Source organism: Callorhinus ursinus, unplaced genomic scaffold, assembly GCF_003265705.2.
Source record: "Callorhinus ursinus isolate GAN/ISIS: 27379988/994484 unplaced genomic scaffold, GSC_fseal_2.0 scaffold16, whole genome shotgun sequence".
NCBI classification, from domain to species: domain Eukaryota; kingdom Metazoa; phylum Chordata; class Mammalia; order Carnivora; family Otariidae; genus Callorhinus; species Callorhinus ursinus.
In genome coordinates, this window is record NW_027397078.1 from 31,499,789 (window position 1) to 31,525,964 (window position 26,176).

The window sequence follows — 26,176 nt, forward strand, 5'->3', positions numbered from 1 at the left end:
TGAGCTGGTAATCCCACTCCTTTGTATGGGACATAGACACACCCTCACACAGATCCGTGATGGTATCTGACAAAGCCAGGTCGTTGGAACATTGTTTGGGAAACACAAGCATTCGGAGGCAAACTGGCCGTCCATCATTGGGGGAAATGGATACATAAAATGCATACTGTTCAGGAATTAGAAGCAATTGCATTATGGAAAGATCTTAAAAATACACTCTCAAATAAAGAAAAAGAAACAGAAAAGATCTACAAAACAATGCCAATGTAAAAATGTAAACACATATATTTGGTGGTTTGCAAAGATGCATATATGTCAAAGGAGATACAATAAACACATTCAAGTGGGCTTCTGGTTGGACTGGAAATGGAGGGATGCCTGGGTGGCTCAGTCAGTTAAGCATCTGCCTTTGGCTCAGGTCATGATCCCAGGGTCCTGAGATCGAGCCCTGCATCGGGCTTCTCGCTCAATGGAGAGCCTGCTTCTCCCTCAGCCTGCTGATCCCCCTGCTTGTGCTCACTCTCTCTCTGAGACAAATAAATAAGATCTTAAAAAAAAAAAAAAAGGAATGGAAATGGAGCCACAGGACTGGTGATTGGTGATGAAAGGAAAAGAAGATAAAATGAAAGAACAAAGTGATTGTGTACCACCCCATGGTGATAATGTTCTCTGGTCTGAGGTATGAAAGAACTCAAATTTCTGTATCTGGAATTAAAAGAAAAGTGATTAATTTTTGTCTGTGTTTCTTATCCTTCATTCTTATTGAAGCCTTTTATTAGTTCCTTCAATTATACATTGTAATGTCTTGACTTAAAAAACAAAACAAAACAGTCATGTTAGTTGGGGTTACCTTTAATTTTGTCCCCTCTTCCTCTTTTCATATAAAACTTACTTTTTTCTCATTAATGGCCTTCCACTTTCATAATGTTGTATTTAAAATATTTACATCCTGAGGGAATAAAAATTCTGTGCCAGAGAACTCTCTTTTGTGTTACCACTAACCTCCTCACGATAAATTCTAGTGTATCAGGCTACATAGGTGATGATGGAGTTTTAACTTATAACCCATTGTAAGCACATTCTGTTGATGACGCACAGCTCATATTGTTTGCGTCTATTAAATGGCTCTGCAGATCTTCACTAATAAAGTTGTAGGGTGTTTGATTTTGAAAGTATTGTATGATATAGTTTACCCATTCATTTCACAAAGAAGGAAGCTAAGGTCCAGAGAGGGTAAGTGACATGCCTGATGACACACAGCTGTACTTGTAGCACTAAGACTTGACCTGTCTAATGCCCTTTACATTTAACCTCCTTATTTAAGCAGTGGTGCATTTACCATGAAGCCAGTGAAGCTTAAGCTTTAGGGATCCTAACTTGCAGAGGCTTTTTCCACATCTCTACCAGTGCCTGAGAAACATGTTGGCACAGTCATAGGTATTTGCAAACGCTGCAAAAGAGATTTCAAACAGAATCAGTTAAGACCGCTCTTGCCATTCTGACTTCCTCCCCATCACACTTCCCCCTCATGTTAGGGAACACTGGGGGGGCCAGGAACATTCTATGTTTGTAATTTGGGGTTATTTTACTGGAAGAGTGCCACCACAAAACCTGTATCCACCTCAACCTTCATTAATAATGCTAATAATCCTTTTACTCTGTGTTCTGTTCCTCTCCCATCCTGCCTCTCAAAGGTAGTCACTGTATTAATTCTATGTTTATTGCTTCCTTGCCATTTTGTTTTTTTCCTAACATATATGTTATAGGCTTTAACAGTGTATGCTTTTTTTTTGACTTGCAATGAACTTTGTGATACGATGTTGGACTTTACTTTCACCCAATGTATTGTTGCAAACAGCTGTGGTTCAAGCATATTCACTTCTGTTTAATATTCCATTGGGTAGATATACCATAATTAGCTTACCCATTCTTCTGTCAATGACATTTGGATTGTTTTAAGTTTCTTGCCCTTGCTTTGAACAGTACTGGTAAATAAACATTTTGTAGATATTTTTGGACAACCATGTATATGTGCAAGTTTCCTTTAGGTATATATCTAGGAGTGGAATTTCTAGTTCATAGAGTTTGAGAATGTAAAATAATAAAACATAAAGTTGAACAAAGTATTTAGACCAATATATAATATATGAGAGATATGTTACATAAGAGATCCATTGTTCCCCTCTTTTTCAGCACTTGGTATTGTCAGGTTTCCTATATTTTGCATTCATCTGGGTATAAAATGGAATCTCCTTGCAGTCTTTTTTTTTTTTTAAGATTTTATTTATTTGACAGAGAGAGACACAGCGAGAGAGGGAACATAAGCAGGGGGAATGGGAGAGGGAGAAGCAGGCTTCCCACTGAGCAGGGGGCCCAACGTGGGATTCGATCCCAGGATCCTGAGATCATGACCTGAGCCAAAGGCGGACACTTAACGACTGAGCCACCCAGGCGCCCTCCTTGCAGTCTTGTCTTTCCATTCCTTGATGACTAGTTAAGTTGTGCATCTGTTCATGTCATTATCAACTCTTAGAACAACCTTGTAAATTAGGGATTATACACAGAGATTAAGTAATGTTAGTCAGCTAGTACATGGTGGATCAAGGATTCAAACCCAGGTCTGCCTAATCAAAACCCTCACACTTAACAATCCTGTTACATTAACCATTCTATTTCTTTTCTACAGGTTGTAGGGAGTAAGAATCTTCAAGAAGCTGCTATTCCAGGTCTTGCAATATTGAGAAGCTAATCATTGAAAGGCTTTCTTTTCCAAAGTTTGAATTAACAACAGTCGATCCAGCAGAGGTAAGGTCTATCCCCTTTGGGTATTTGCATTTATCAAAACAAATCTTTGGAGAAGCAGAATGACCTGATCTATCCAGCTCTCTGAATTTGTGAAGTGGGTATATTATTCTGTTTGCTTGGTGATCAGTTTTTAGACTAATACTTAAATCATTCCATAAACACAGAGTGAGTCTGGGGAACCAGGAAACACAGAGCTAAGAAAAAGTTGGCTTTTGAGTTTTGTTCTCTGAGCCATTACTCTGGCAGGAAAGAGGAGATGCTGTATTTTATAAAATTGCCAATTACAAAGATTTCTGGAATATGCAATTATTTTAACCACTACAGTTTTTTGTGTGTTTTTGGTTGGTTTGTCTCTCTTCTGCCCTGGGTTCCAGTGACCTCACAGAGCCCCAGGAGTGACTTGAGTGGGGAGGGCAGTGTTGGACCCAGACCTTGTCTCTTTTGTCCAGCCCAGGTACTCTGTGAGACACCTTGAAAGGAGGGGTCATGGGACAGCCAATCCCAGCCAATCTTTATCTACCTTTCTGCCATCGGGACATAGGAGCAGAGTAAGCAAATGCTACAGGTGCCTGCCTTTGGCATTGAATTTTGAAGGAGGGGAAAAAAAACCAAACATTATCAACTCTGTAATTTTAGATGCACAAATGTCATAGCTTTAAGATATCTGGCATCTTTTTAATCTAAGTAGCAACCAGTTAAGGGACAAAGAATAGGTCCCTTTGTAGGAATTTTGGAAATAAAGATATCTGCATTTTCACCTTGGAATCTCTGAGAAGGGGTGATCATCAATATTTGGACAAGCTGGCTCTGGGCAGCTCGGAAGATAGGGAAGAAAACCTGCTTCACTTTTTTTTTTTTTTAAATAACAGATTTAGTGAAATATAACTCACATCATAAAGTTCACATTTTTTTTTAAAGATTTTTTTATTTATTTATTAGAGAGTGAGCGAGAAACAGCATGAGAGGGGAGAGAGTCAGAGGGAGAAGCAGACTCCCCACTGAGCTGGGAGCCCGATGTGGGACTCGATCCCAGGACTCCGGGATCATGACCCGAGCCGAAGGCAGTCGCTTAACCAACTGAGCCACCCAGGCACCCTAGAGTTCACATTTTTAAAGTATAAGTGGTTTTTAGCATATTCACATCATTATGTAACCATCACCACAAGCTAATTTTAGACTGTCTTTATCAACCCCAAAAGAAACCCTGTACCTATTAGCAATCACTTGTATATTCTGGATGCAAGTACCTTATTAGATATATGATCTGCAAAAATTTCCTATTCTGTGAGTTGTCTTTTCACTTTCTTGATGTCTTTGAAGCATAAAAGTTTTTAATTTTGATGAAGTCCAATGTAGCTATTTTTTCTTTTGTTGCTTATGCTTCTGGTATCATATCTTAAGATACCACTATCTAATCCAACGTCCTAAAGATTTATTCCTATGTTTTGGTTGGGAAGAAAGACCTTCCTCTGCTCTTCAAGGTCCTTCTAGCTGGACTAAGAATCAAATTGACATGAGACAGATTAATGAGAGAAAATCTAACTTAATAGCATACATACGGGGACTCCATACAGACTATGAAATTCCAAAGACGATGAGACAACATGAAGTTTATATGAGCTAAGGAGAGAGGTAGAGGTCTGAGGATCCAAAGGAGAGAAAGACCATTAGCAGGAAGATGAGAAAAGAGGTTTGGAAAACAAAGGTTGCCCTATTATGCAGATAAGTTTCTCAGGTAAAGAGGAATCTATTAATGGAGTTATTCCTGGTCCAGGTGCACAGTTGAGGGGGAGGTAAAGAGCTTTTCCTGACTCTTCTGCGGTTTGTTTGCTTTTAACTCAAAATAATGTTCGTGCCAGAGTGGCCCATCTTGGGGCAGCCTGCCCTTGGCCCCTACAGGTTTCTCCTCTGAAACTTCCCTGAAATCCTGCATATTGAAAGTTGACTGGGTAGATTGTTCTGTCTTGTTGAACAAATCCTGGCAATTGGTAAGTTCAATTAAACTCATTTCAGGAGATGGTGTTACAACTGTGTTCTCAAAGGTAGGCCTGTGGTTCAAGTAATCCAGTATTAGAAATGCCTGTTGTTTGGGGTGCCCAGCCAGCTCAGTTCGTGGGGTGTGCGACTCTTTGATCTCGGGGTTGTGAGTGCAAGTCCCACCCTGGATGTGGAGATGATTTAAAAATAAAGAATCTTAAAAAAGAAAGAAATGCCTGTTGTTTAAGGAAGCAAAAGAAAAGCAACGGTTAATGATCGGATCCAATTATAAACCAGTTTCTGAGTCCTGAGGATAGCTAGTGGAGAAGATTTCTATATGTTAAGCTCTAAGCATTTTCAGATAGAGTGGCTGCCTGACAGAGCTTCCTGGTTTGTAGTTCGAGTGTCCCTCGGTGATCTTTGAGTGGCTTGTAGAACAGTAGGCATGAAGATTGTCTACACATGAGCTGTTGTGACGATTTCTCTGAAGTTTATATCAAGTCATTCATATTTAGTTGGCAGGGCTTTGGGAAAAGGGAAGTTTTAGTTCTCAAATGAATCCAACTCACGAGGGAGAAAAATCAACATTAGTTTGGAGAGTTGTAGCCAGACACTGGAGGAAACCAGAAGAACTCAGGATCTAGTCCAATTTATAATGAACAGGTATTGCAGGCCAAGTCTGATGGCAGTTGTTTGGCTTGGCTTTTGGCCTCGAGAGGCTGTTAAAAGTTCAATCTGGAGATTCCTTAAAAGAGTTCCAGCAAAGCAGGTTTTAAAGAGCTTATATGGTGAACTGCTAGTCTTGCTGCACTTACATAAATAATGAGACCAAGTTTTTTTGAAACTAGACTTCTTCTGCAAACAGATTAGTGTTAATTTGGCTATCTTTAGAAATGAGGGTGATTACAGAGAGAAATGTTTCACTAACACAATGAGTAAATACTAGATTCTGTAGATTTGGGTGAATTCCTCTCTTCTCAAGGTCCCCACAATATCCTGAGGTTCCTGCACCTGCCAGAAAGTGACATTCTTTACCCACTTGGTAAGGCTGCTGGAAACTCTGTAAGCAAGGTATCAGGCTGATATTTCCAAGGGACTTTATTGGCTCCATAAAAATCAACCTTTGTTCCTTAAAGCTGTCTGGTCATACCTGAGTCTATGCATGTCTTTCTCAGATAATGACATTCCAGTGAAAACCTTGTAATATAACCAATGTTTCCAATTGTGTCATGTCATAAGGAAAACAGATTCTTATTGAACTTATTGAAATAAATATATTGACTTGAAAATATAATACTCACTGAATTGGGGCGACTGGGTGGCTCAGTCAGTTAAGTGTCTGCCTTTGGCTCAGGTCATGATCTGAGGGGTCCTGGGATTGAGCCTCGGTCAGGCTCCCTGCTCAGTGGGGAGCCTGCTTCTTCCTCTCCTCCATGCTCATGCTCTCTCTCACTATCTCTGTGTCTCTCTCTCTCAAATAAATAAATAAAATCTTAAAAAAAAAAGAATACTGCATTTCTGAAGTTTGGCAGGATCAGGTAGGGAGAAAAAGATAAATGTTTCAATTTGTTCACGAAGGTGTATTTTAACAAACTGCTGTAAGTCAGCTTAAGAGAAAGTTTCCTTAAATTTGGAAAAATAAAACATTTTAGAGAGTCAGCAATGTTTCAAACAAAAAGTCATAAAAATTCTAATTATTCTCTTCAGTTCATTTGGTCCCATGTTATTGATTTTTGTTCTGCTTGAATCCAGTATTTACTAGTTCAGGAATTCTTACCTAGTTCAGTTTTATAATTTAAGTTTATCAGAAACTTGTACTCAGAGTTTTTTCTGAGTCTCACTGAAGATGACACATTTGCAGCAGCATCAGAGTAAAACAGTAACTGTCAAAGAGCTGATTAAAGTTCATTACAATGCAGTTGATGATGAAATTTCGTTATTTATGTGACACACAATGCTTTAAGATAATAACATACCAGGACATCAGATCCAGGAGTTTTATATAATTTTTAGAACACTTACTTTAATAACATATCTACATAAATATAAAATAACAGGGTTTAGTACACCTATTTGACAGTGCTTCTCATGTAATTTAATGTAGCAACTAAGTCTAATTAGTTTAATTTCTCACAGAATCTTTGAAATGTTCCAGGAGCTCTCAGGAGCAACTAAGTTAGATTGTGCTCAAAAGATTACAGAGTACGGGAAGATGGCAGCAGAGTAGAACACTTGGCTTGCTTTGTCCTACGAATACAACTAGGTAACTGTCAAGTCATCCTAAATGCCCTAGAAATTGACCTGAAGACTGGGAGAACAAACTCCACAACTAAAGGTAGGGAAGAGGCCACATTGAAGAATTAGGAAGTGTGGAGATGTGGCTTGGGAGAGAAACAGATCGTGGCTGATGTGGTAGGGAGAGAGCCACAGTTGCAGAGAAAGACACCTGACTAGCACACAGGGGAGCACGTGCAGAAAACGATTCCCCATAGCATTTGGGTTGGAAAGTGAGAGGGGCTGAATTTTGTGACTCCTGACAACCAGCAGGACTTAAAGCCTAGAGTTTTAAAGGTCAGCATGCTTGGCTGGGATAGAGCCCAGAGTACATCACCTGCTCTCAGAGAGAAGGCAAGCAAACAACCCAGAGATACACGGCACAGAAACAGCTATCTGAAGAGCACCTGAGGCACACAGTGGGGAGGTAGTTTGCTCATCTTGGAGTGTGTCCCAGAGAGGCAGCATTCATGGAGAGACCGCTCTGGGAACAAAGGAAATGGCGCTGGCCAGGGCCCACAGCATAAGCACAGGGTCACCTGCAGGAACCAGTGCTGCATCCACACTCACTACCTAACTTGCTTATACCAAGCCCCTCCCCCCTGAGCTCCAGTGGAACCACCCTTCCCATTCACACTCACCTCAGTCCCAGCACTGAGGGCTCCCTGCCCCCAGAAGACTGGCCCAAACCCCCACCAACATCATATCTCTCAACCCAGGAGTTCCGCAGAGCCTCAGTTCTGCCAACAGTGGTGACAGGTCTCACTTCACAAACAGACCAGAGCACACCTAGTTAAAATGTGCCACATTCAGGCCAGGGACGGAACTGTGCCCACAACAGGCAAAGAGAGCATCTGTAGATGCCTGGCCTGAAGGATAAAGTGGCCAGGGCACCACAGCAGAGCACACACAGCACACACAGCACACACAGCAGAGCACACACAGCACACACAGCACACACAGCACACACAGCAGAGCACACACAGCACACACAGCAGAGCACACACAGCACACACAGCACACACGGAGACACTCCCAGAAGCGCCAGGCCCTGGGGAACAGGGGACACCACATGGCAGGGCACTAGAGCACCTCTTCCTCATAAGGCAGTTACCCTTAAGAACAGGAGACGCAGCTGACCTTCCTAACATAGAGAAACAGGCACAGCGACTTGGACAAAATAAGAAGACAGAGGAATTTGCCCCAAATGAAAGAACAGGACGAGGCCCTGACCAGAGATCTAAGTGAAACAGATACAAGTAACATGCCCGATGGAGAATTTAAAGTAATGATCATAAGGATGCTCACTGGGCTTGAGAAAAGAGTGGAAGACGTGAATAAGAACCATAACACAGAAATAAGGAATAACAAAGCAGAGATAAAGGGTACAAAAAACAAAATGAGAAACACGTTTGACGGAATGAACAGCAGGACGGAAGAAGCAGAGGAACGAATTAGTGACCTAGAAGACGGTAATGGAAAGTAATCAAGCTGAACAAAAGAGAAAAAAGATTTATGCAAAAGGAGAATAGACTTAGGGAACTCAGTGACTCCCATCAAGCCATAATAACATTCATATTATCGGAGTCCCAGAAGAGAGAGAAAATGGGGCAAAAAAATTTATTTGAAGAAATAGCTGAAAATTTCCCCAATCTGGAGAAGGAAACAGACATCCAGGAGGCACAGAGAACTCCCATCAAAATCAACCAAAGCAGACCAACACCAAGACATACTATAATTGAATTGGCAAAATAGTGATAAAAAAATTTTAAAGCAGCAAAGACAAATGAAAACAGTAACTTACAAGGGAAAACAAATATCTCTGATGAATATAGATACAAAATCCTCAACAAAATACTAGCAAACAGAATCCAACAAGATATTAAAAATATCATACATCACAATCAAGTGAGATTTCCTGTGATGCAAGGGTGGTTCAGTAATGGCAAATCAATCAACATGATACATCACATCCATAAGAGAAAGGGTAAGAACCATATTATCATTTGAATAGATGCAGAAAAAGCAATTTACAAAGTACAACATCCATTCATGGTAAAAACCCTAAAAAGTAGGTTTAGAGGGAACATACCTCAATATAATAAAGGACATCTACAAAAAAATCCACAGTTAACATCACCCTTAATGAGAAAAACTGAGAACACTTCCCCTAAGGGCAGGAACAAAACAAGGATGTCCACTCTCACCATTTTTATTCAACACAGTACTGGAAGTCCTAGCCACAACAGTCAGACAACAAAAAGAAAGAAAAGAAATCCGAATCAGTAAGGAAGAAGTAAAACTTTCATTATTTGCAGATGACATGATACTATATATAGAAAACCAGAAAGACTCCACAAAAAAACAAAACAAAAAAAACTGCTAGAACTGATAAATTTAGTAAAGTTGCAGGATACAAAATCAGTGTACAGAAATCCATTGCATTTCTATACACCAATAATGAAGTAGCAGAAAGAGAAATTAAGAAAACAACCCCATTTACAACTGCACCAAAAATCAGGTATCTAGTAATAAACCAAACCAAAGAGGTGAAAGACCTGTTTTAATTACATTTATTAGAATTCTTAACCATTAGAAACCTAATTTCTAATGAAAACATTGTGAACTGTTATACCAGTATTCTTTAGATTGGCAAATTTATGAATACATTTTATAATTTCTAGAAATGTGTTTTTTCATAGTACAGTCTTTCAGTAAAGCACAAAACATGTTTACTGACAGAAGTAAGTTTATCCTCAGTTTTTCTGTCACAAGACAAAAGTAGGTAAACCTATGTTCGGTACTTACTGTTTCATTATTTTATCTTATTTGGAAATGATCTATATATTCAATAAATTTAACTTAAGTCATCATTTAATGTAGTAAAACTTTAAAGTCTCAGGTTACTAAAGATTTTGAAGCTATTTTAAGATTTACCTACAAACCTTTTTATCTTATTTACATCTATTTAATTACTTGTTCTTAACAATTTTGTTTTAGATTGCCCACAAAACTTCGAGGCATTAGACAAAGTCAACCATTATTCTAAGTTGGTTTTTTTTTCTGATAAATTTTGCAACAGAGATAACATGAACATACATGACTTTCAGCAAGCACAGGTAGAATAAGTTTTTTATTAAGTTTTTTATTATTTATTTATTTATTTATATATTTTTTAAAGATTTTATTTATTTGACAGAGAGAGAGACAGCAAAAGAGGGAACACAAGCAGGGGCAGAGGGAGAGGGAGAAGCAGGCTTCCCGCGGAGCAGGGAGCCCGATGCGGGGCTCGATCCCAGGACCCCGGGATCATGACCTGAGCCGAAGGCAGACGCTTAACGGCTGAGCCACCTGGGTGCCCCTAAGTTTTTTATTTTAATTCCAGTATAGTTAACATCGAGTGTGGCATTAATTTCAGGTGTACAATAAATATAGTGATTCAACAATTCTATACATTACTGAATGCTCCTCATGGTAAGTGTACTCTTTAATCCCCATCACCTATTTCACTCATCCCTCCATCCATCTCTATGTTAAATGCTGGTCACTCTAAAGACATGTTATTTTAATTAAACCAACAATCTCAAATTAGCTTTAATAGTGAATATTTTCCCAGATCACATGAACTTGAAAAACATTTGGGTTAGTTTCTATCTTTCTGAGTTTTGGAATGCCCAATCCTTAGAAACACTTGCCTTCAATCGTACTGCATAGAACTCTTTCATGTTAATTTTAGTGATACCATCCGGAGATAGAGAAAATGTCTCACTTTTATAACATATATGACCACACATACACCGACAAGATGCATGGACACGCATACAGACAAGATGCAGTCTTACAGCTTTTGTTCTTACAAATACTTGTGGAAAGGACATTAAAGACCCAATTTCCAAATACCTCCTTTTTTTCTAAGAAAAACTTCTTCCTAACATAACAATAAAAAAATTAAAAAAAAAAGAAAAACTTCTTCCTAAAGTTTGTATTTTTGTATTTTTTATTTTATTTTTTTATTATTTTATTTTTTAAAAGATTTTATTTATTTGAGAGAGAGAGAGAGAGAGAGAGAGCATGGGGGGGGAGGGTCAGAGGGAGAAGCAGATGCCCCTAAAGTTTGTATTTTAAAAAAAAATGGCTCTTAGATCCTAGGGAAGATGATAGAAAATTTACATTACAAAGGCACAGAGAAAGTATTATCTGTCCTGTTTTCAGAGGTCTAAGAGTCTGGGCACAAGAGCCTTTCTAGCAGTTTATATTTCAAAAAGGTCTCTTTCCCCTTTTCCTGCCTTCATTCTCAGGTGATTATGGGATGTGTTTATATTTTAAATACATGAGATTTATAATTTTAAGGGACAGAGAAAGAATGCAAAAAAAAATTTCCCTCCAGTGTTTCAGGGTACTTGCTATTTAAAATGTACTTTTTTTCTTCTCAAGTATAGGACAGTTTTATTCCAATATCCTGATTGTCTATGATGTCTATAAACATTTTAAGAAGAATAAGCGAGGTTTGGGGAGTGGTAAGATAGGTGGGCTTGCTTCTAGAGTTGCATTTCTGGTTTTGTAGACACTTGTAAGACAAAGAATGGTTTCTAATTCCCCCAAAGAACGAGATTACAGCCTGAATATCAAGGGACTATCTCACTTTTTAAACTAAATTTGCTTCTATCGGGGAGATTTTTAACGAAAACGGGAATCAAAAAATTTATGTCTTTGTAAAGACTATATAAAGCATTTTAATGAAAGTGTTCTTTCTGGTACACAATTCAACATTGGCTTTTATTAGCCCCTGAATATTGGCCTTTTCACAGGTCACCTGTAGGAGGGGTTAGGTGAAATTTTGGTCCTATTTCTTCTGTTGGGGGGGGCTGTGAATAGTCATTCATCTTTTAATTCCTCTCTAAATTTGGTAGCATCTTCTGAAAGTAGAGGCAAAAGAATTTTTACAATTTAAGGCTCTGCTGCTGTCCAGGGACATGAATTCTTTTGCAGTGCAGGGGTGTGTGTGTGTGTGTGTGTGTGTGTGTGTGTGTGTGTGTGTGTGTGCGTGTGTCCTAGGATACACCTGCAAAGTACATGGCATAGCAATGCCTGAAGCTGGCAAAACCGGATTACCCATCCCTGAAAGGTAGGAGCAAAGTAAACTTTATTGCCAGTTTTATGTGCTTTTGTTAAATTCATTTCCTGGCTTTCAGCATTACATGATCAACCTTGAACCTAGAGATTAGGCATGAGTGCTCTCTGTAAGTCTTATAAGGAAGGGGAAAACAGGCAGATGAGGCTAGATTTTAAGGGGAATTTACATTGGATGTGGCCATTTATTTTTAAGCCTTAAGTCTAATTTTTGTTCTTTCATCTTATCTAGGGAGTCCCTAAGGCTAACCGTTATACTGATAAGACAATTGGGAGCTCTTTATAAAGAATCTTCTTCTTTTAAATGTAGCCAATTTAAAGGATCCACTGTCTGGTCATTGATGAGTAGCATCTATGAACAGTGACTTAAAACAATAAGCCTCTTAATGACTTAACCAGAGATGCAAGAGGCATCCAGAGAAGGCATAGATAATGCAGCCCTCAGGATCCAAAAGTTTACTCCTGATTAGAAGGTGGAGGAGGATCAATAAAGTAAAAACATTTTAAGCTGAAAAATGAAGCCAGCCACTGCATACCCTTTACAGGGTTGTATTCAGGGTAACTTACTGATGGGCTGGTGGGGGGATTGTCAGGCAGACAGATGATCTAGGCGGTATGCAGGCATTCTCTGCCCACATCTTCTGCCCATTCCGGGCCTTAATCGCCAGCTTTTATAGAGCAAGGGGCATGATGGTGGGGTCACAGGGTAGTTATCTCAAGTGGTACCATCTGTCCCCGGAGGCTCTCCACTAGTTAGCTACAGTGGGGCCTTCTGTGCACCATTTTCGTGAAGATCAGAACAAACCTTCCTGCATTCCATTCAGGGCGTACATTAACCTCTACAAGGCCTGGAACCTGTAGCCCTGAGGGAGGTCATTGTGTGGTTATGAACAAGATGGAGGGCCAAAGATGGAGCCATTGTTCTCAGCATTCCTGCAACTCCCAAAATGAGTCTAAAAAAGCAAAGGCCTTTGCTGCATAGGTGGTAAGAGTGGTGTAGTGAAAATGGTATCTCTGGTCTCCCACAAAAACATGACACACCTCCAGTCAGAGATCTGCTCATCTGTGAAACTGGGCAGGTGCTACTGGAATGGGACTTTTCAGCATTACCAAGTGATGAAGGTTGATTCGACAAAGCTTCCTGTGGGCTAGAACCTCTCATGACAAATACTCCTGAGAGCTGGCATGGCTGGACAGAGAGAGAGAGAGAGAGGTGGATTCCCAGTCTGTTTGGCCACCAATGTGCATCCCAATAAGTACACCCTCTGAGTGGTGGAGACTGAAGAGAATGTTCTCACTGGTCACAAAGCCAAGTTCTTAGGACATAGTGTAAGATGAAAGGAAAACTTCCTCTGCTTTCTCTTTTGACTAAGTCTTGGGTCTCTTGGAGCCACATTAATACCTAGGAGGGCTGTGCCACGGGGTGGGGGATTGTGTGTTGTTTTATAGTGTACTTCCTTGTGCAGACGTTTTCTTGAGGTTGGTGGGCGAACTCGGGTCAATCTAACTTATTCCGTGACCAACTTATTTTAACATGGGAGTCTTCCTGAGGTGGCAAGTACTCTAACAGCTTTTAAGTGCTCAACCTGGGCTCACTAGTTTTGTGGCTTTGGCTTCTAAGATGTCCCTTAGCAACAGCCTTTAACTCACAGCAAGTTTGTGGAAACAGAGGCCAGTCTGATGAGAACCATGAACTCACCAGTCTCTGAGGCCATTTCAAACAGCAGGCCATAGCGCCTGTGCCCATGTTCTGGCCTATGGAAATTCCTTTTTATGAACATGGCACAAAATACGAAGGAAAACAAAGACCATCTCTTGGATGAAATGGTTCAGTAGCCAAGAGTAATCTACCAAATTTAACCAAATGCTCACTGAGCCCAAGGGACTAGTTCAACAAATATTTTTTTTCTGCTAAAGTTAGAAAAAGGAATCTCATCATTCTCACCCCCATCAGACTGCAGATACTGATTCGAGGAGACTGACATGGCAAGAAATACCACCCTCCGCCCGCTATATGTCCCGATTCCCCAAAGATCTCTCAGCTGCAGCATGGTCAGGGTGAGTGGTGTCTAGTGAGTTAAAGTATTCTGCTGACTATAGCGACTATTGGGGAGGAAGAATTATTCTGCCCTTCAGGGTCCTTCTTACTGGACTAAGAATCAAATTAACATGAGACAGATGAACAGGAGAAAATAAAATTTAATAAAGTACAGGGAATCCACAGACATGAACTTCATGAGGCTTATATGAGCTAAGGAGAGGGGTCTGAGAATACAAAGGGGAAGAAGACCATTATCAAGAAGGTGAAAGGAGATGTTTGGAAAACAAAGGTTGCCCTATTATGCATATAAGTCTCTTAGGTAAAGAAGAATCTCTGTTAATAGCTCTCTTTCTGGTACAAGCAGGCAGTTGAAGGCAAGGTAAAGAGCTTTTTCTCAGTCTGCTGGGTTTTGCTCACTTTTAATTCAAAATTAGATTTCATGCCAAAGTGGCCCATCTTGGGGCAACCTGCCTTTGGCCCCTACACCTCCAACTTTTTTCCTCCCTCTCAAGATTGTTTCTGGCTATTCTGGATCCCTTGTATTTCCATACGAGTTTTGGAATCACCTTGTCAGTTTCTTCAAAAGAAGCAGCTGGGTTGTGATAAGGAATGTTTTGAATCCCTAGATCAATTTGGGGAGTGTTGTCATCTTAACAATATTAAGTCTTCCAATTCATGAACAAGGCCTGTCTTTCCATTTATTTAGGTCTCCTTTAAATTCCTTCAATGATGTTACGTGGTTTTCAGTGTGCAAGTCTTGTATTTCTTTTGTTAAATTTATTCCTAAATATTTTTTTAGTTTTGATCTATATAAATAAAATTCTTCTCTTAATTTCATTTTTGGATTGTTCATTGCTAGTGTATAGAAATACAGTTGATTTTTAGGGGTGCCTGGGTGGCTCAGTCATTAAGCGGCTGCCTTTGGCTCAGGTCATAATCCCAGGGTCCTGAGATCGAGCCCCGCATCTGGCTCCCTGCTCTGCGAGAAGCCTGCTTCTCCCTCTCCCACTCCCCCTGCTTGTGTTCCCTCTCTCACTGTGTCTCTCTGTGTCAAATAAGTAAATAAAAATCTTAAAAAAAAGAAATAAATTGATTTTTGTATATTGATCATGTATTCTGCTACCTTGTTGAGCTCATTTATTAGTTCTAATAGGTTTTTTTTTTTTGTATGTGGATTTCCAAAGATTTTCTGTATACAAGGTCTGTATCATTTGCTAATAGAGATAGTGTGGATACTTTTTATTTATTTTCCTTGCCTAACTGCCTTGGCAAGGACCTCTAGTACAAGGTTGACTAGAAGTGACAAGAGCAGACATCCTTGTATTGTTCCAGGAGAAACTGTTCAGTCTTTCACCATTAGGTATAATTTAACTTTCATTTTTTGGTAAATGCCCTTCATTAGCATGAAGTAATTTTCTTTTGTTCCTGGTTTGTTGAGTGTTTTTATTATGTAAGTGTTGGATTTTGTCAAATGCTTTGTCTGCATCTATTGAGATGATCATGTGGTGATTGTCTTTCATTCTATTAATATAATGCATTAAATTGATTTTCACATATTAGAACAAGCTTTCATTCCTATGATAGATTACATTTTTAATATGTTGCTGAATTTTTTTTAAAGATTTTATTTATTTATTTGACAGAGAGATAGCACAAGTTGGCAGAGCAGCAGGCAGAGGGAGAAGGAGAAGCAGGCTCTCTGCTGAGCAGGGAGCCCGACTCAGGGCTCCATCCTAGGACCCTGGGGTCATGACCTGAGCCGAAGGCAGGCGCTTAACCGTCTGAGCCACCCAGGTGCCCCTGTTGCTGGATTTAGTTCGCTAGACTTTTGTTGAGATTTTTGTATCTACATTCATTTGGGATATTGGTTTGCACCTTTTTCTTTAATTCTGATGTCTTTATCTGGTTTTGGTATCAAGACCTCATAGAATGAGTTGTGAAGTGTTCCCTCTTTTTTTTTTTTTTAAAGATTTATTTACTTATTTATTTGAAAGAGAGAGAATGAGAGAGAGACAGAGAGCACATGAGAGTGGGGAGCATCAGAGGGAGAAGCAGACTCCCCGCTGAGCAGGGAGCCCGATGCGGGACTCGATCCCAGGACCCCGGGATCATAACCTGAGCCGAAGGCAGTCGCTTAACCAACTGAGCCACCCAGGCGCCCAGAAGTGTTCCCTCTTTTACTTTTTGGAAAATTTTTTGTAGGATTAGCATTAATTCTTCTTTAAATGTTTGGTAGTATTCACCAATGAGGACATTTGAGCCTGATCTTTTCTTTGTAGGAATTTTATGATTACTATTTCAATCTCTTTACTTGTTAGAAGTCTACTTAGATTTTCTATTGCTTCTGAAATCAGTTTTGGTAGTTTGTGTCTTTCTAGAATTTGTACGTTTTATCTAGGCTATCTAATATGTTGGCATATACTTGTTATAGAATTCCCTTATGATCTTTTTCATTTATTTATTAATAAAAAAAGGAGGCCCAATAATGACATTGAGACCTAAAGAAATGACCAAGGCGGGATGTTTTTATACTTTTTAGACAAGGAGACAATAAATCTGTGAGGAATTGACAGGACAAAAAAAAAAAAACAAACTTTGGGAGCTTGAATTAGTAAGGAATTCTAAACAGAATTTAGGCTGTCAGGGTAAATTGGTAAAAAGTAACAAGGGTTGTTTATACAGTCTTTTTGGCCCTGAATTTCCTATCTCTGGTGATAAGAATGTCTCTTTACCTTCTGGTACAGGGAAGGCAACTTTCACATGGGAGATTTATTTCCTGCTTTCAGAGGGACAGAGGGTCTGAGTGTCTTTCTTGCACAGGCTGTCTCTTAAGTCACTTTTATTTAAAATAATCAATATACCAAAGTGGAGCATTATTGGGGCAGCCTGCCCTTGGTCCCTACCATCAGTATAGCTAAAGGCTTGTTGATTTTGTAGATATTTTAAAGAATCCACATTTGGTTTCATCAGTTTTCTTTATTATTTTTCTATTCCATGTTTCATTTATTCCTGCTCTGATCTTCCTTATTTCCTTCTTTATGCTTGCTTTGTGTTTAGTTTGTTCTTTTGCTAGTTTCTTAAGGTGGAAGATTAGGTTATTAATTTGAGATCTTTCTTCTTTCCCACCTTCTGAGTACTGCTTCAGCTACAACTCACAAGTTTGGGCATGTTGTATTTTCGTTTATTTTTTAATTTCCATTTGATTTGTACTTTGATGTATTGGCTATTTAGAAGTGTGTTCTTTAATTTCCACGTTTGTGAATTTCCTAAATTTCCTTCTGTTTTTGATCTCTAATTTCTTTCCATTGTAATTGGAAAATATACTTTGTATAACTTCAGTTCTTAAAAATTTATCGAGATGTGTTTTTGTGGCCCAATATATGGTCTGCCTAGATAATGTTCCATGTGCACTTGACATGAATGTGTTCTGCTCTCATTGGGTAGACCATTCTATGGATGTATGTTAGGTCTAGTTGGTTTATAGCATTGTTTACGCTTTTTAAGAGTGATTTTTCAGAGGTCCTTATGCTACTACTCTGGAAGTGATTTTCCACTACAGTTAATTGAACAGACAACAGAAAATAGCTTTAGGATGATGCTTTCAAAGAACAAGGGTTTTCTTTAGGTTGACATCAGTATTAATAAAATAACTTACTTGTACTTGTCACAGTGCCTGGTAAAGCTGTACCCTTGTCTTTGGTTGCTTCTGTGAAATGGTGTGGTTTTAAGATACTAGTGAAAAGCTTTTCTTGGGCAAGCTTTCAACTATACTTAGTAGTTGAAGATGTAAAATAATTTTCTTGGCAGTATCTAATGTCAAAGGTTATGGTTGAGTCTTTGCAGATAGATAAGTAATAGGAAGTTATAAGAGACTGAATTTGATTGAGATTTTGCCATCTCTAGAACATTTCACAATGTCTTGGGACATTTTTGGTTATCTTCACTAGAGAGCATTACAGATATCTAGTTGGGAGAGGCCAGGGATGCTGCTAAACATTCTAAAATGCACAAGACAGGCCCCACAACAAAGAAAAACATCTGGTCCAGAATGTTAATAGTGCCAAGATTGAAAAACCTTGCTCATAGATTAATCTGTTGAGATCAGAGGAGGAAATATTTAAGTTTTATTACTATAAACATCATGCATATTTTAAGTGCCTTGATTTTTTTTTTATTATTGATTATATTCCCATGACTTATTTAACAAGTGCCCTAATTTTGTTTCATTGAGGAAGGGAACTCAGAAGTACAAGGTAGAAGTACATTTTTAAAGTTAACGGATGACAAACTTGAAATTCAGGATATATTACTGAAATCAACATAAGAGATCAGCATAAGATGGTTTTAATGGAAAGAGGCCTTTGATAGGATGTAACTATTTCACACAGAGATTAATCATGAAAAGATGGTATTTTCTTTTTCTTTCCTTTTTTTTTTTAAGATTTTATTTATTTGAGAGACAGCACGAGCAGGGGTAGAGGCACAGGGAGAAGCAGACTCCCCACTGAGCAGGGAGCCCAATGCGGGGCTCGATCCCAGGACCCTGGCATCATGACCCAAGCCAAAGGCAGACACTTAACCAACTGAGCCACCCAGGTGCCCCAAGAGGTGGTATTTACTTAAGGACTGATAGGAATTCGAAAATTGATCAGATACCTTTTCTCTGTATAGTACTAAATACTTAGAATACCTTTATCAAATTTTGCTTTAGGTTTCATAGACTTTGTAAAGGTATTTAGGTTTTTAACTTATTTTTTTCTTTGTCTAATAGGTAGCTCCCATCTAGAATCTACTGGTATATATGTTCCATGAGGGCAAGGATTTTTTGTTTTATTTTGTTTTGAGTGTTTTGTTTTCTAATGTTTCCCCATCATCTAGAATAAGAGTCAGCAAACTTTTTCTATGAAAGGCCAGATAATAAATATTTTCACCTTTGCAGCATATATGGTTTGCATCACAAATGCTCAAGTAGGATTGTGATTGGTTTTTGTTTATTTGTATGAAAGCAATTATTTTCTGTATATTGATTTTATAACCAGAAATATACTGAAATTCTGTATCATTTGTAAGTTTTTTAGTTCATTCTGTTGGTTTTTCTACAAAAAATACCATTTATCCATGAATAATGATAACTTTATCTCCTCCTTTCTGATTTTTATGCCTTTTATTTCTGTAGTCTAATTGTTTTGGCTAAATTTTTAAAAAAATTAAATAATAATGGTAATAAAAATTATCCTTGTCTTGTCCTTGTTTTAATGGAAATGCTTCTAGCATCTTCCCATAAATCATAATACTGACTTTGGCTATGTTCTATCATGATAAGTGAGTAAATTAATCAATTTCTGTTTTATTAATAGTTCATTTAAAATCATGAACAGAAGTTGAATATATCAAATGCCTTCTCTGATTCTATAGAAAAGTGTAAGTCCTTTTCTTTTGATTTGTTAACCTTCCAATCTCCAGCTTACTTAGTCTTCCAAACAAGTTTTTTATAGGTCCCACATTTATCAGGTAGAATCATAGTGTCTAAGGAATTAACTTTCGGTCCTCGTTGTTGCCCAGTTCTGATCATAGATTTAGCTGTCAGCTCAAAAATGATGCCCCTGGTCTGTTCCTCAGTTCACATCCTCTTGGGTAGAGGGTTCCCTGGGAAGACTCCCTGTGTCATTTTAATTTATCATCCTCTGGAATTCTGTTCTCTGGCATCCACCTTTCCAAGGCTACTGCCAGTCTCTCATATTATCACCCACTAATTTCATGGTGGGAAATGCTTATCCATGAGCATTTGCTCTTCCTTTCGAAAGCAGGGTATTTGTGATGCCTTTTCTGTTGTGTTTCCCATGCTTCCTTCCCCTGTATGCTTCCAACTGGGTTAGTCAGAAGGAAAAGTTGCATGAGATTTAGAAGTTTAGAAGTTAAGCCGCAATGTTTAGCAGCTATAGAGTGTCAGGCAAGTTGTCACTGATCAGCTGGCTGACCTTGTCAGCAGGAGGCAGTACCTGGACACAGAGCTCATCCAGCTTCTTAGAGGTTTCCTCTTTAGAGTTCTCTGGGACAAGTGCATGTGCTGTGCTATGGCAAAGCCAGCTTCTCCTGAAGGTTACCCATGGCAATGAGGCTGGAGGTGATAAGAGACAGATGCAGGTTCCAGTTTGTCTTTGCTTTTATCTATGCACAGCTCACCTCCAGTTGCTGTTCTGCCTGAACTATAGTGACTTCTGGCTCAACACTAGGTGCAGAGAAAACATTCTTACACAAACTATTTTACCATCCCTGCAGTAAACCCTATAATAAATTCCTTACTCTACATGCATTGTGTTTCTGCTTCTCTTTTGAACCCTGACTGATTCAGATTTTCTCTGAAACTAGTAATTAGAAATTATTTCACCCCTTCTCATTGGTGACTTTAGGAAGTCTTCTGGCACAATGTTATTTCATACAGAATCATTGAAATTTTATGTATTTTGTGTCATAAGTTAAACATCAATATTAAAAGGCAACTGAATCATCTTGAGGAAAGTTTCCTTGTTTCTCAAGAGCTAGTAAATTATTTTTGTCTGAGGGAAAGTGATTTCCTGAATGGAAGCCTTTGAAATTGTTGGTAATGTATGTTGATTCTGCAACTCTAATAATCATATTTCAGTTAAATTATTACATGGATGTCCTGGGAGACCATTGGTCAGATTCCCTCTTGTGGGAGTTTAAACTTTCCTGAATTGCTCTGATTTGTCTTTTTTTTTTTTTTGCTCTGATTTGTCTTAAAACTCAATATACAGTTAGTGAGTCCACTCTTTTTTTTTTTAAGATTTTATTTTTTAGAGAGAGAGAGAGAGCACAAGCAGTGGGGTGGGGCAGAGGGAGAGGGAGAAACACTCCCCACTGAGCAGGGAGCCCAATGTGGGGCTTGATCCCAGGACCCTGGGATCATGACCTGAGCCGAAGGCAGACGCTTAACTGACTGAGCCACCCAGGTGCCCTAGTGAATCCACTCTTGTTGGAAATAAATGGGACTAGAAATTGGGACTTTTTTCTCTTATACTTAGCTAAGTCACGCTGAGTGCATGTTCCCAAAGACAATTTATATGCACTGCAATGAATGAAATATGGACTGCTTAAATATTTCTTTTTATTCCTTTTATCTTTTTTTTTTTTTTTTAAGAGAGAGAGCATGAGCAGGGGGTTGGGGAAGGGGCAGAGGGAGAGGGAGAGAGAGAATCTCAAGCAGGCTCCACACCCAGCATGGAGCCTGACATGGGGCTTGATGTCACAATCCTAGATCATGACCTGAGCAGAAATCAAGAGTCAGATGCTCAGCCAACTGAGCCACCCAGGCGGCCCCTGCTTAAATATTTCTGTGAAAGTTTTCACTCAGCCCAGAAGAGATGGTGCCACATTTGCTACAATGATGTCATTTTTTACATTAGAGAGGGACCTAACAATTAGACCTTCTTTTTTGTGAGGCAGTAGAATTGCATTTGGCTGAATATGGTGTTTGTATTTTCTGCTATTGGCACTTTTTGAGGAATTGATCCTCTCATAGGCAAAACCCTCTAGGTTCATCAATTCCCAGCATATCTCAGTCACACCACTATACACATTTGGGGCCAGATAATTCTTTGTTGTGGGGAACTGTGTAGTGGTATCCTAGACCTCTACCCACTAAATCCCAGTAGCACTCCCACACTGAGTTGTGACAACCAAAACCATATCCAGACACTGCCCAGTGTGCCCTGAGGGACAGAATCACCCCAGGTTGAAAACCGCTGAGCATTTTGATTCAGACGCACTTGGACTGTGGGTTGGAGGGCAAAGAAATCTCACAAGTGGAGGGCTTAAGTCATGGTGAGCGCAATCGGAATACAGCTTAATATTGTTTGGAAAAGAGAATAAAGAGGCAGTAGGAATATGCCAAGTCAGTGCTGTGATCTTCATTACTGCTATGTGAGATGAGCCAGGATGGAATAGGATGCCATCTTTTCTTAAGTACTAGACTGCATCTGATTCTGTTTCTCTGCATCAGCTTGCCCAGGGAATAAGTTTGAGCCTAAGGGTTGCTAATTACACTCATTGACTACATGATAGGTGTTAAACAGAAAAGTAACCAGTCACAAAGTAATTATATAAAGAATACTGCCTTTGGACTTCAGTTTCCAGTAATAGCACAGGCAGAGTTTCCAGATTGACCCTCCTGCTGAAAAAAATTTAAAATACTAGGTTTAAAAAGTTATTAGAAGAGCTGATAGTTAGGAAGAAAGGAACATGTAGATAATAAATTGTATAAAGATGGAAACCAAGAGAGCTAAATAGTGTACTGAAGCAGTCTTTGATAATGAAAGTACTGGCCAAACTGATGTGAACTTGAACAGTGTCACACTGTTGTGTGGCATGGATTCAGGGGAAAAAAATCAAGGGGCTGCCTAAGAGGAAGAGTCTGTCAGAAGGCCCCAGCCAAAACACTGGGAGCCCAAAGGGCTGTGGGGTCAGGGGACTGCAATGAAAATTGCTCTCTGAACCTTGGTACTGAGAAGAGAGGGAAGAGATGCCCTCAGGAAGATGTAATCATAAACTGCTTCTTTAGAGCCTAGGCAGCCCAAATTCATATTTCTTGAGTGTTCAACAAAACCTGAAACCAATAATGTAGTGGTTTTAGACAGGTTTGCTAAGTGTCCACAACTGGCAGGCCAAAGCCAAAGCCAGTTCTCTCTCTACTAGGAACTTCATTTCAGATCTCCAAGGATTCCAGCAAATAAATTTTTTTTAAGAAATACAAGCAAGAGGGGCACCTGGGTGGCACAGTCGATTAAGCATCTGACTCTGTTTAGGCTCAGGTCATGATCTCAGGGTCATGGGATCAAGCCCTACATCGGGCTCTGTGCTCAGCAGAGAGTCTGCTTGAGACTCTGTCTCCCTCTCCCCCTCCTGCTCATGTGCATGCTCTCTTTCTCTCTCAAATAATAATAAATAAATCTTCAGTAAAAAAAAAACAAAACACCTAAATACAAGCAAGAAGCAAAAGAAATTTGGGAAAAATGGAAGAAAATGTGGCACCATGAATGAGAGCAGAAAAAACAAGAGCAAGGAAAAACAGACTTACAAAGGTTTCACATATTAGTCACAGAATATAAAATACCTAATGAATACCATACTTAAAGAAGAAATGGATAATTTTTAAAATACATGCAGGGGACAAAAAATTGTGAAAAATGGCCACGTAGATTTGAAATTGAACCTATAGAACCTAAAAATACGTAAATAACTCAAAAAGAGCAGTTTAACAGAAATTAGATCCAGTTGTAGAAAAAACTAATAAACTGGAAGATTTATCTGAAGAAATTAACCAGAATGCATTAAAGAAAGACAAACACAAAGGAAAAGGAAAAGATAGGTTAAAAGAATTGCATGAGAATTTCATGAGAAGACTAATACACATCTAATCAGAATTACAGATACCAAAGATTGAACAAATGGGCACAGGTAATATTTGTACACACAGTATAATAAAATAAAATCACAGGACATAATTTATAATTCATTCAACATGAATTCATAATTCATGTTCACAGGACATGTTCATTCCAGAACATAACTATGAAATATTAAATAAGAAATGTTGAGTTTAATCCAGAAACATAAGATTTAGTATTTAGAAATCAATCATTAACAAGAAAACATTAAAATATATTAACTCAGCAGATGCAGAAAAAGCATTTAAAAAAAAACAACAGCATCATTCATAATATAAAAAATTACCTGAAACCTTTTAAAAAAAAAAAATCAGAATAGGAGGGAACCACCTTAACCTGCTAAGAGCACCTGTTAGGTTAAAACATATGAAATTGCTATTTTTGTAAGTCAAAAATGGTCAAATATCACCAATTTTCGTATCTTCCAACCTAGTACAAAAAGAGCAAATATCATTGTCAATGGGGACATCCTAAGTGCCTTCTGTCTGAGGTCAGATAGCATGAAGGACTCAAGTAGGGCAAGAAAAACAAACATAAGGAAGAACTGGAAAGGAAGAAACAAAATATTATTCACAGCAATGTGATTATGTTTATAGAAAAGCCTAAACCATGCACATATAAATGAAAATCAGTAAGAGAGTTTAATAAGATTACTTGGTCATGTACATATAACATTTGTTATAGTACATATATACATTTCTTTTTTTTTTTTTTACATTTCTTTTTGTCAATTAAAATTTGAAAGGGAATGGGATTTCCATGTATAGTAACATCAAAAATATATGCACCTCAAATTAAATCTAACAAACAATGTGGAGTAAATTATAAAACTTTAGTGAAAATTATTAAAAAGACCTAAATCATTAGAGAGATGCACCACATTCATGGATTGGAAGACTCAGTATTGTCGAGGTATAAAGTCTTCTCATACTGATTGGTAGTTTAATTCATAGCAATCAAAACTCCAATAATTATAAAAATTGACAAGCTGATTCTAAAATTTATGTGGAAGAGTATAAAGGGCCAAGAAGAACAAAGAAAGGAGGTTCAAGAGCAGGACGAGGGGATTTACCCTCCTTGATAGCAGGGCTTAGTGCTAAAGCTATAGTGATTAAGACCATGTATTGTCATCTCAGGGATAGACTAATAAAACTATGAAACAACACAGAACCCTGAAATACACTCATGTATGGACTTTTAGTACAAGACTGGAGGCATTGAACATCATTGGGGAGAGGATGTATTTTTCAGTAATTGGCATTGAATATGGATAAGAAAGAAAGGTCATACATTTCTCAAAAGTTACTCAAAGACTCATACCAGTTGAATTAAAGAAATAATATGAAAGGCAAAAATAACAAAAGTTTTAGAAGAAAATATGAGAGAATATTTTATCTTTTTTTGTTGGTTTTTTTTTAGGAGGGTAGGGGAGAGGGAGAGGGAGAACCTCAAGCAGGCTCCACACCCAGTGTGGAGCGCAACGCAGGGCTCCCTTTCTCAACCCTGAGATCATGACCTGAGCCAAAATCAAGAGTTGGATGCTTAACCAACTGAGCCACCCAGGCGCCCCGAATATTTTATCATCTTAAAGTATGGCAGGATTTCTTACGCAAGAAATAAAAACTGGAATTTTAAGGGAGGCATTGATAAATTTGAAAGAAATCCTTAAAATTAAAGACATCTTTAAAATTCACCATAAAAATTACGAAAAAACAGGTAGTGTAAGATATTTACAAAACATGTTAACTATGTGAGGATTATATAAAGAACTCAAATAAAAATCAATAAGGAAACAACCTAACAGAAAAATAAGTACAGAATTTAAATAGACATCTCAGAAGAGGATATCCAAATGAGCAGAAAACACATGGCAAGGCCATCCACCTCAATAGTAAACAGGGAAATGCAAACTAAAACCCCAATGAGCTATCACTACACATCAAATGGACAAAAATTTAAAAGTGAAAGAATACCAAATGTTGGTGAAAGATACAGATCAACATATTCTCTTCCATTGTGGTGAAAATTAGAATCACCACTTTGGAAAGAATTAGGTATCACCTTACCTAGTAAACTTGAACGTGTGCTTGTCCTATGATCCAGTACTTCCAGTACTAGATATGAAACTTAGAAAACCTTTTGTACGAGTGAACCAGGAGATAACTACAAAAGTTTTCATAGTAGCATTAAGCAACTCAAAGATTAACCAAAGTAAAGTGGGTAAATACATTGGGCCATATTTATACATTGGAATGTGTATTGTAAGCCCTGACGCTTGGCTTTTCTTTTTGTAATGCAAATGCCTGATTTAAGTTTTGATTGCTGAGGATCTACTTCAAAGAGGGCTGTCTATCTCAGATAAATACATTGCCAGCCCTACCAGACTAGGTAAAGAGCCATGCCACTCCCTAGCCCCCAGACTTCTTTGTTTTAGAGATCTTGGTTGATTTCCGTAACTGAACATTTGGACCACTATTTTTCTTTC

General features: G+C 38.5%; 1 long non-coding RNA gene across 1 annotated transcript in view; it reads left to right on the forward strand.

Moving 5' to 3' along the window:
* Positions 1–2,683: 2,683 nt before the first annotated feature.
* LOC141374287 (uncharacterized) overlaps positions 2,684–26,176 on the forward strand; it is a 61,353-nt gene continuing 37,860 nt past the window's right edge. Inside the window, exon 1 of the long non-coding RNA XR_012381061.1 lies at positions 2,684–2,805. This is a non-coding gene — a long non-coding RNA (uncharacterized lncRNA). The remainder of the gene's footprint in view (positions 2,806–26,176) is intronic.